The sequence below is a fragment of the Moschus berezovskii genome, chromosome 6, assembly GCF_049115385.1.
Source record: "Moschus berezovskii isolate FMDL1 chromosome 6, NW_MosBer_1.0, whole genome shotgun sequence".
Classification (NCBI taxonomy): Eukaryota; Metazoa; Chordata; class Mammalia; order Artiodactyla; family Moschidae; genus Moschus; species Moschus berezovskii.
In genome coordinates this window covers 97,371,971-97,383,882 of record NC_142465.1, presented here as the reverse complement: position 1 = coordinate 97,383,882, position 11,912 = coordinate 97,371,971, and positions in this window count along the sequence as shown.

Below are 11,912 nucleotides of genomic sequence, written 5' to 3'. Positions count from 1 at the left end.
ATTTACTACTATATTTTGTGAGGAAACAAAAAGAGCTTCAGGATATCACTGTAGAGGATTATCTAATAGAAATTAGATTTCCATGTGGATACTATTTCTCTATAGACAGTCAAGTACTTCTGATGCTTGCTTAATGAACTGAAGAAAGAGAAAAATTCTAACTCTGCATACAGTAAAATTGAAAAAAATAAAGAGAAAGGAGTCACAAATTTACCTAGATAAAACAATCTTGGTTAGTGTATCAGGTGCATTGGATTTTTGTCATAAACCTACCACTAATTAGTTTTGTGACCTTTAGTAGCTGTGTACCATACATAATAAAAAGTAGCATAGGAAATAGTGCAAGGACTCATTCTTCATGTGATTCTGTCTCTTTTATCCACTGGTAGGTAAACTAAAAGAATTCTATAAGATATTGGGAAAAATACTAAGTTTCCAGGTTGACTGTCTTTGTATGTATATTTGGTCATTTGTTTTTAAATCGTCGATATTTGCAGCTTGAACAAGGATGGAAGGTTAATGATGAAACTGATAGCAAAACTATTATTCCTATATATCATTAGCATCCAGTAATCACTTGATTCCACTTTTATAAGTTAAACTCTGTTACACTACCTTACACATGTCTGTAATAGGGGCAATATTTTTGAAACACCAACTAATGCATATTCCCTTATCAATAAAACAATTTCCTTTTCCATATCTAGACCTTCATTGAATCTAAGCCTGGCATATTCCACTTCCACTTCCTACTTCAGAAAAGAGGAGATATAATGCAACACAACCCAATAAACCTTACCCAAAAGCCATAAGGAGGAAGATTCATAACCTTCTGGAATATGGGAAGAATCTGAAAGATGGAATTTTTTAAGACATATTCTCTAACAAGAATGTCCTTATTTGCTTCAACTGGGCCATAATCCCCAAATACTGTGTGTGTGTGTGTGTGTGTGTGTGTGTGTGTGGCGGAGGGTGTAATTTGAAAGGTGGTGGGAGATGTGGAAAGGAGAGGAGGCTTTTGTTGGGATCCTCATTTGGAATGCTGAGAGAAGAATAATGCCCAGGGGTTCTGTGCTAACTCTCAGTACCTGCACTAGAGGAAGAAATAACCCTACAGCATGTTTGAAAGAACCAGCATCACCTTCCTTTGGTTCTCATGAGGGACAGATGTGAAAGTGCCATAGGGAAAAATAAATGTAACTGAGTTAAGAGCTAGCATATCTAAAATAAGGCTGCTGCAGCAAGGGCCAAAGTGACCCTACCACAAAAACCACCTATGGCCACCCCAGACACAGCCTTGAAGAATTCTTCTGAGACTTTAAGCTTGATGCTCCGTAAAAACCAAAAAGAGACAAATCAAGTAAGGAAATGCCACTGAAATCGGATTCAAGAGAACAAGCTTCCCGTCTGCTAGCTGCATCTCAGAAGATATTAATAGCAATGTAACGGTCTCTGGGATCAGAGATGACCCTGAGCATGGAGAAAGCAGATGCTCAGAGAAAAGCTCAGATGCCTTACAGGGACCTGAGACCCTTTTCTCCGTTGTTATTAGGACACATAAAGACCAAAACATCTGAAAACCTTCTGGGAGTGAAAGTGAAAGTGTTCTCTCTCGGTCATGTCTAACTGTTTGCAAACCCCATGGACTAAGCCTACCAGACTCCTCTGTACATGGAATTTTCCAGGCAAGAATACTGGAGTGGGTTGCCATTTCCTTCTCCAGGGGATCTTCTCAACCCAGGAATTGAACCCGGGTCTCTTGCATTGTGGGCAGATTCTTTACCTTCTGAGCCACCAGGGAAGCTCAGAAGGTCACATGAAGACCAACACATCTGGACACTTTCTTGGAGGCATTTATCTAAAAGGAAGTATTTAAACTTGAATACAAAGAGAAACAGAGAAGCTAAAGTTAAAGGTATATCTTTGTCCCCAAACTACACCAGCAATTAACCACAGGATGGATCTTCATTAAAATATAACATTTATACAAATGAAAGAAGTCCCATTTTCTTTAATGTAAGCAGAAGTGCAAGCAGATTTGAAATTATATCCACTAAATTTAACTTCTAGGCATGGTCATTTCCATTTGGTCATGATCTTGTTGTTTTTAAATTGTCTTTACTTTAAATTCAAATCAGTCAAGAAACCCCACTGGATGGAGGGGTTGAGTGGGGAGGAAGTTGCTACTGGCCAAAAGCCTATGTGTTCGAAGTTCTGTGTTGAGCACTCAAGATACATGTGTATCTTTTTCAAGCCTGGATTTACACATCTTCAGTTCAGTTCAGTTCAGTTCAGTCGCTCAGTCGTGTCCGACTCTCCGCGACCCCATGAATCACAGCACGCCAGGCCTCCCTGTCTATCACCAACTCCCGGAGTTCACTCAAACTCATGTCCACAGAGTCGGTGATGCCATCCAGCCATCTCATTCTCGGTCGTCCCCTTCTCCTCCCGCCCCCAACCTTTCCCAGCATCAGAGTCTTTTCCAGTGAGTCAACTCGTTGAATGAGGTGGCCAAAGTATTGCAGTTTCAGCTTTAGCATCAGTCTTTATACATTTTAATGCAATCCAAACTCTGGGAGATGGTGAGGGACAGGGAAGTCTGGTGTGCTGCAGTCCATGGGGTTGCAAATAGTAAGACACGGCTTGGAAACCGAACAGCAAAACAATCCAGGGTTAACAGTGAGGAAGTGCATACCAAGATTTTTGTGGAATATGGGGATATAAACCTACATAATACTTACTTGTTTCATGCACACGCATAAACACACACACCTCTATCTTTTGCTCAAAAAAGAGATGATTCATCTACAGTCACAGGAAGAAATGCATTAAAAATCTATTCACAAACATTTTACTTTCACATTCGAGAGATACATTGTTACTTTTACTAGGGCTAGTCAGAAAAGGAGATCTTGGTAAAAGTTTATACTTAAAATCTGAATAGTTTCTTGCTTGTCGGCAGAAAAGGCACAGAGACTAGAGGAGAGGAGAGAGACCTGAAATATTGAAGGCAGTTTGGAAACCTGCAAATCATTTGGAGGGGTTTGAGCATCCATGCAAAATGGCAGTGCCGAGAGATGAAGCTGGTGAGTCATCAGGGGCAAATTATAAGTGATTTATGCCTTATTAGAAGGCCTTGAGATTTCATCCCAAGACAGTAGAACACCACTGAAGGCTTTTAAGCAGGTGTCTGACATAATCAAAATGGCATTAAAAAAGTCCTCTGCCATCGATGTAGAGTTTAATACAGAAAGAAGAGACTAGCCAGCAAATATACAGTTCAGAGGCTTCTGCCAAAATCCTAGAGAGAAACAATGTTTTTGTGAAATAATGTAGTGGCAGGTAAAAGAAGAGGTGGAATATATTTGCAAGACAGGAGAATTCTCATCAGGTGGAACCTCAGCTCACTCTTTTTCCTCCCAAAATCTGTGGGCATAGGGTGAATAATTACTATAGGAACAATGGTAGAAACAGTTTCCAGGCCCCGATTTCCCTGATATTCCCTTGATCACGCTTGGGCTCTCCTGAGACTGTGATTCCATGAATTTTTGATAGTTTTGGCTGTCAGTTGAACAATGGATCAAGGCTAATAAGGTCAGCTAAAATCTTTACTTGCTTCATAAGATCAAATGTGTGTGAAGCCATAGTCAGTACATTTTGTTTTGTTTTGCTTTCTTATATCTATAGAATAAAACAAAAAATTTAATTATGCTTCATGGGACTTTCCTGGCAGTCCAGTGGTTAATATTGTGTTTCCAAGGCCAGGAGCATGGCTTTGATCCCTAGTTGGGGAAGTAAGATCCCACATGGCATGCTGTTGAAAAAAATACAAATTTAATTATGTTTCATAACCTCTGGGCATATTATATATATCTATCAGTTCAGTTGCATACAGTTGGACATGACTGAGCAACTGAACTAAACTGAACTGAACTTTTGAGCATATATATATGTATGTGTATAGACATACTATGCTTCTGTATTTAAAATATTTTATCTTATTAATTTTATTGCTTTATGGGTTATGAAATTGACATATTTAGTTGAATTTAATTTTCTTAATGCCTTGTACTAATTCAAATTCTACTATGTAAATATATACATCATTCTTTGCAGTTGATTTTGAAAGGTTCAATTTCTTAAACAGTCATAAAAACAGGTAGCCTATATTATTAACTTCCTATGTATCAAGAATGATAAGTACTCCAAATGGATTTTTTAAATTTAATCCTCACAAGTACAAAGTGAGGTGTTGTTATAGGGAAACTAATACTTATGAAGTTTCCCCTAGATCACATAACTCAGAAGTGGTAGTAAGATCAATTCAGATTCAAACATTTAGACTTCAGGTCTTTGGTACAGGTGGATTAATTTTCCAGGCAATAACTGGGATACAGTAGTTGCTCAATAAAGATTTATTGCTTGAGTGAGTCTAGTCAAGGCTATGGTTTTTCCAGTGATCATGCGTGGATGTGAGAGTTGGACTGTGAAGAAAGCTGATTGCTGAAGAATTGATGCTTTTGAACTGTGGTGTTGGAGAAGACTCTTGAGAGTCCCTTGGACTGCAAGGAGATCCAACCAGTCCATTCTAAAGGAGATCAGTCCTGGGTGTTCATTGGAAAGACTGATGCTAAAGTTGAAACTCTAATATTTTGGCCACCTCATGCGAAGAGTTGATTCACTGGAAAAGACTCTGATGCTGGGAGGGATTGGGGGTGGGAGGAGAAGGGAACGACAGAGAATGAGATGGCTGGATGGCATCACCGACTCGATGGACATGAGTTTGAGTGAACTCCGGGAGTAGGTGATGGACAGAGAGGCCTGGCGTGCTGTGATTCATGGGGTCGCAAAGAGTCGGACACGACTGAGCGACTGAACTGAACTGAACTGAACTGAAGCAAGTAAATGTTCACCTACAGATTTTGCCCACCTATAAGTAAATGTCAAACTTATATTCATAGACCTAGGATGACCTTCCTTGAGAACAATGGGTGGACATCAGGTAACATGAGGGCTATGCTAAGTCGCTTCAGTCATGTCTGACTCTTTGTGACTCTATGGACTGTCGTCCATCAAGCTCCTCTGTCCATGTGATTCGACAGGCAAGAATACTGGAGCGGATTGCCATGCCCTACTCCAGAGGGTCTTCCTGACCCAATGATTGAATCAACGTCTCTTATGTCTCCTGTATTGGCAGTCAGGTTCTTCACCATTAGTGCCACCTAGATTTGCTTTACAGGTAACAAAGTCAGGTTCCAAAACCAAAAGTACATATGGCAAAGGAGACAGTGAATCTAGTCAAAGAGCTGTTGCAGTAATCCAATGAAAGCTTCATAAAAATGGAAGAAAGGATGGAGGAAAATAAATTTTATATAAATTAAGGATGGAGAATGAACTGAAGTTAGTGACTAATATGATGTTGTGGATTAGGAAGAGAAATAAGAGATTTTTTACACAATATTATGAAAAAGTATCTAAAATTCACAGCTGCTTTCCTTTAGTGATACTTATGGGGTCATGTCTTATAATTTTCATAACTCATATAATTTGTTGCAATGATTTGAAATCTACATATGAGGAAAAGAGATATTGCCATATTCAGTTCAGTTCAGTTCAGTCGCTCAGTCGTGTCCGACTCTTTGTGACCCCATGAATCACAGCATGCCAGGCCTCCCTGTCCATCACCAACTCCCGGAGTTCACTCAAACTCATGTCCATCGAGTCGGTGATGCCATCCAGCCATCTCATTCTCTGTCGTTCCCTTCTCCTCCCACCCCCAATCCCTCCCAGCATCAGAGTCTTTTCCAGTGAGTCAACTCTTCTCATGAGGTGGCCAAAGTATTGGAGCTTCAGCTTCAGCATCAGTCCTTCCAATGAACACCCAGGACTGATATCCTTCAGAATGGACTGGTTGGATCTCCTTGCAGTCCAAAATTAAGGAACTATAAATTGAGAAAAAGAGAAAAAGGAGTTATTGGAAAAGATTGTTTAGAATTTAGGTATGTAACATTTGAATGCTAAGATGTGTAATGTTTCTCTTGTATGTCTTATTGGAACACAGCCAATATCTGTGTTCTTTTCAAATCAAGTAAACAAGTATTCCTTAAGAGTCTGTTATGGTTATTTATCCATTTAAAAAAGTAAACACTGAGTGGGTGGCAGGTGCTGTACCAAACACTTTACCTATTTAGTAACTTACTTTATAATGAAATATAAAATATAGATTCTTGGAACAATAAATTTAGGTGAGCACAAAAAATCATGCAAACTTAACTTCCTTGCAAATTTAAAGAGTGAAATGAAACAGTATGGGTTATTATTGAAACAAATAGATGGAGAAATATACCATGTTCATGGATTGGAAAAATCAATATAGTGAAAATGAGTCTACTACCCAAAGCAATCTATAGATTCAATACAAACCCTATCAATCTTCAATGGTATTTTCATAGAACTAGAAAAAATAACTTCACTATTTGTATGAAAACACAAAAAAACTGAATAGCCAAAGCAATCTTTAGAAAGAATAATGGAACTGGAGGAATCAGCCTTCCTGACTTCAGGCTCTACTAAAAAGCCACAGTCATCAAGACAGTATGGTACTGGCACAAAGACAGAAATATAGGTCAAAGGAACAAAATAGAAAGCCCAGAGATAAATACATGCACCTATGGACACCTTATCTTTGACAGAGGAGGCAAAAATATACAACGGAGAAAAGACAATCTTTTTAACAAGTGGTGCTGGGAAAACTAGTCAGCCACCTATAAAAGAATGAAACTAGAACACTTTCTAACACCAGACGCAAAAATAAACTCAAAGTGGATTAAAGATCTAACTGTAAGACCAGAAACTATAAAACTCTTAGAGGAAAATTTAGGCAGAACACTCTTTGACATAAATCACAGCAAGATCCTCTATGACCAACCTCCCATAGTAATGGAAATAAAGACAAAAATAAACAAATGGGATTTAATTAAACATTAAAAGTTTTTGCACAGCAAAGGAAACTATAAGCAAAGTGAAAAGGCAGCCTTCGGAATGGGAGAAAATAATAGCAAATGAAACAACTGACAAAGAATTAATCTCCAAAATATAAAAGCAGTTCATGCAGCTCAATACCAGAAAAATGAATAATCCAATCAAAAAGTGGGCTAAAGAACTAAACAGACATTGCTCCAAATAAGACATACAGATGGCTAATAAACACATGAAAAGATCAACATCACTCATTATTAGATAAATGCAAATAAAAACCAGAACGAGGTATCATCTCATGCCAGTCAGAATGGCCACCATCAAAAAGTCTACAAACAATAAATGCTGGAGAGGGTGTGGAGAAAAAGGAACCCTCTTACACTGCTGGTGGGAATGCAAACTGGTACAGTCACTGTGAAGAACAGTATAGAGATTCCTTAAAAAACTGGAAATAGAACTGCCATACTACCCAGCAGTCCCACTGTGGGGCATACACACTGAGGAAACCAAAATTGAAAGAGACACAGGTGTCCCAGTGTTCACTGCAGGACTGTTTCCAATAGCTAGGACATGGAAGCAACCTAGGTTTCCACTGGCAGATGAATGGATCAGAAAGTTGTGGTACATATACACAATGGAATATTACTCAACTATAAAAAAGGACTCATTTGAATCAGTTCTAATGAGGTGGATAAAACTGGAGCCTATTATACAGGGTGAAGTAAGTCATAAAGAGAAGCAAAAATATAGTATATTAATGCATAGATATGGGATTCAGAAAGATGGTAATGACAGTCCTACAAGCAAGGCAACAAGAGACACAGGTATAAAGAACAGACTTTTGGACTCTGTGGGAGAAGGCGAGGATGGGATGATTTGAGAGAATAGCATTGGAACATGTATATTACCATGTGTAAAGTAGATGACCAGTGTAAGCCATGAAGCATGGCACTCAAAGTCAGTGCTCTGGAATAACCCAGAAGGATGAGGTAGGGAGGGAGGTGGGAGGGGTGTTCAGGATGGGGGGACACCTGTGCACCCCTAGCTGATTCATGTTGATGTATGGTAAAACCCACCACAATATTGTAAAGTAATTATCCTCCAGTTAAAATAAATTAATTAACAAAAATAAAAATTAAAATAAAAATAAAAAGACCATGCTCAAGAGGAAAGCAAAGTAGGATAGCTATTGTGGCTATTCTGTAGCATGACTCTTTTTTAGCCTTTGCAAGGGAATACAAAAATAAGAAAAATTGTCTTCTCACATGATGCTTAGTGCTTCTCTGAGGAATTCTCAAAACCTGAATTGTCAGAAAACCAGAAGAAAGTATCTCAAACAAGAAAATGGGATGTGTAAAAGAATCCTCAAGAAACTGGTGTATTGGGGTAGGTGAGATATACTGGGAAGTAGAGAAAGATGACTGTGGACACATAAAATAGGACTATTTTATCGTCAGCTTTTGGGGAGCATATGAGGTCCTTGGGAAAACTCATCTTAGTATGGCTCACATAAAATGGGATTGCTTGTTTTTTTCTTTAAAACAAAGTTACAGTCAAAGAAACACCAGTCCAGTTTCAAATGTCTCAAAGAGTAATGTAAAGCTTTATATTAGTGTACCTTGAAGGAACAGACAGAGCTTTACAGTGTGCCAAATAGGAAATCTTGTAACTGCTCTTCGATTTCTCTTCTTCTTTATATCTCTCCATCTTCATAGTCTTCCTCCCTCTGCCTCCCACACTGCACTGTTTTTTTTTCACTCCTGAGTAGAGGTATTAATGTGCTGCTGCTGCTGCTGCTGCTGCTAAGTCGCTTCGGTCGTGTCCGACTCTGTGTGACCCCATAGACGTTAGCCCAACAGGCTCCCCCGTCCCTGGGCTTTTCCAGGCAAGAACACCCCATGATAAATGCCTAGACACACTGCACAGGGACCTTCTCAGTCTTTCTCAGATTCCTCCCTCACCCCACTCCTCTAAGGAGCCGCCCTTTTAGAATCCTGATAAATAAAAATGTTCACCTTACTACATCATCTACATAGAAAACAACAGGTATTCCAACAAAGTTATTTTGAAACTCACTCAGACTATGCAGAGAGAAACACTTTAAAAAATGAAAATAGAAAATTGTATGTATTCATTAATGTGCTGGTGTGATTTGATGTTTCTGTATATTTGTTTACTAACAACCCACTTTATTTCAATTCCACTTTCTCCACCTCTTGGGTTTGGCATTTACTCTTTCTGTTGTCCTTGAGAATTCTATCACCTGTATCAACCAGTCTACTAAAATTTGTTGTAGAAAACTTTTTTTTTGCCTTGGTTAATTGCTCCAGGAGTTAATGTCACTTCAGTTTCTTTTGGCAAGTGTACGACTGGGCACATAATGCCCTTGCGTGATGCAATGGTAACAAATGTAAGGAAGACAACATCTTGGGCCATTCAGCTGACATTAGTAAGGTGACCCCCCCATGCTGTGAAAAGAGCAGCTGAGGCCCTGCCATCCATCGTATAAATACTATGTTTGCCCAACTCCGCTGATGAAAGCACATTAGAAGGTTTTTCTTCAGTCACTCAGTCGTGTCTGACTCTGCGACCCTATGTACTGCAGCACGCCAGGATTCCATGTCCTACACTATCTGCCAGAGTTTGCTCAAACTCATGTCCATCAAATCAGTGATACCATCCAACCATCTCATCCTCTGTCATCCCTTTCTCCACCTGCCCTCAGTCTTTCTCAGCATCAGGGTCTTTTCCAGTGAGTCACCTCTTCAGATCAGGTGGCCAAAGTATGGAACTTCAGTTTCATCATCTGTGCTTCCAGTGAATATTAGTCTCCACTCAAAGTTCTGGACTGTTTTAGTTTGGAGGTCATGCTTTACATACTAGGACTTTGCTTGTCAAACCTTAATTTCAATAGGGGAGGATGTGGATGTATTGATTCCAAAACTGAATCAATGTTTTTAGTAAAACTCAGAAACTAACAAGTTGAATGCTTTTTATAACACATCTTAATTCAATTTTTACACAGGAAAGCACACAACAAAAACAAATATTCCAACAAAAGATTTTCCTTACAGAATTATAATGGATAAATACAGATAGACTAGGAAATTAAAAATCAGTTTAGAATAATACAGAAATAATTGCTGCAGGTGAGAATCAATAATGAATAGTAACATCAGTAGGTGAAAGTTGAAGAAGGAACAGGATATTTGTAAAATCGTTAAGTATTTCTCAGGCTTCCCTGGTAACTCAGCTGTTAAAGAACCCACCTGCAATGCAGGAGACTCCAGTTCAATTCCTGGATTGGAAAGATCCCCTGGAGAATGGATAGACTACCTACTCCAATATTCTTGGGCTTCCCTGGTGGCTCAGATGGTCAAGAATCCTCCTACAATGTGGGAGACCTGGGTTCAGTCTCTGGGTTGGGAAGATCCCATGGAGGAGAGCATGGTAACTCAATCCAATATTCTTGTCTGGAGAATTTCCATGGACAGAGAAGCCTGGTGGGCTACAGTTCTTGGGATTACAAAGAGTCATACATGACTGAGCACCTAAGCACAGCACACAAAGTATTTCTCTCCCAAAATATTTCATTATTTGTGTGATTTTACCATTAAGTCCACATATTCTTATACATATATTATGTTTTTCAAGGGGTGATTTTTAATTCCCCTTTACTTGAGTATGAACTGGACTTAGGAGTCAATAAATAGAGTATGGAAAGGGAAAAAAGAATGACTTTACAGCAAAGAAAACTGACAGACATCATTTTATACACTAGTATCACCAGTGTGTGTGTTCAGTCACTCAGTCATATCTGACTCTTTGCAGCCCCATAGACTATAGACCACCAGGCTCCTATGCCCATTGAATTTTCCAGGCAAGAATACTGGAGTGGGGTGCCATTTCCTACTCCATGGGATCTTTCCATCTCAGGGACTGAACCTGAATCTCTTGAGTCTCTTGCATTGCCAGGTGGATTCTTTACCAAGAGTGCTCCCTGGGAAGTCAGTAATGAGACATACTGCTATCATACACCCAAATTTCAGGTGGCAAGAAATAAGTAATATTTCCGTAGTATTCTTTCCCAAAATCCATAATCTCATTATAATTGTGAAAAGCAGCAAACAAACCCATATCAAGGGGCATTCTGTGAAAATACCTAATCAGTGCTTTTTAAAAGCATAAAGGATATGAAAAACAAGTTCTTCCTTGAGTTTCTGTCACAGAACACTAAGGAGATATCAGAGTTAAATATGATATGGTATCTTGGATCAAATCCTTGAAATTAGTGTATAAATTAGTGTAAAAATTTGAATAATGTCTGCACCTTAGTTATAGTATTTTCATGATGTTAATTTCTTAGTTTTAATAATTCAAGATATTACCATGATGATGATAATGCAAGATACTGACACTAGATGAAGCTAAGTGAATATATGGGGACTTTCTGTATTTTCCTTTCGACTTTAATGGAAGTCTAAAAATATTTCAAAATAGAAGTAAAGGGAAAATTTAAATAAAAATATATGACCCTCCCCAATTTTTTTAAACTTAAAATTCCATTTTTTCCCTAAAATTTCATATTAAATTGAGTGATAAAACCTCTCTTTTTTTCTCTTCATGCACTTTTCCTGATTGTATGTTGCTCTGTCTTCAACCTCCTGTCCCTGGTGTTGTTATAGAACCAAACTTGGGTCTATTTGCCCATGAACAGTGAAGCCAATCTACTGACCCTGGGTTACTCTGAAGATAAAAAGCACTGTGTTGATTGCAGAGCACCAAACAAGGGTTATGGGGAGAGGGGCTAATGCTCAAAAAGCCCAAACTTCATGATTTCAGGGAAAAGTTTTTAAAGACAGAGTGAAGGAGAGGGTTTCAGGGTGCCTGATCAGCATCCTGAATTTGTTGGTGGCGAGGTAATAGGAAGTCAA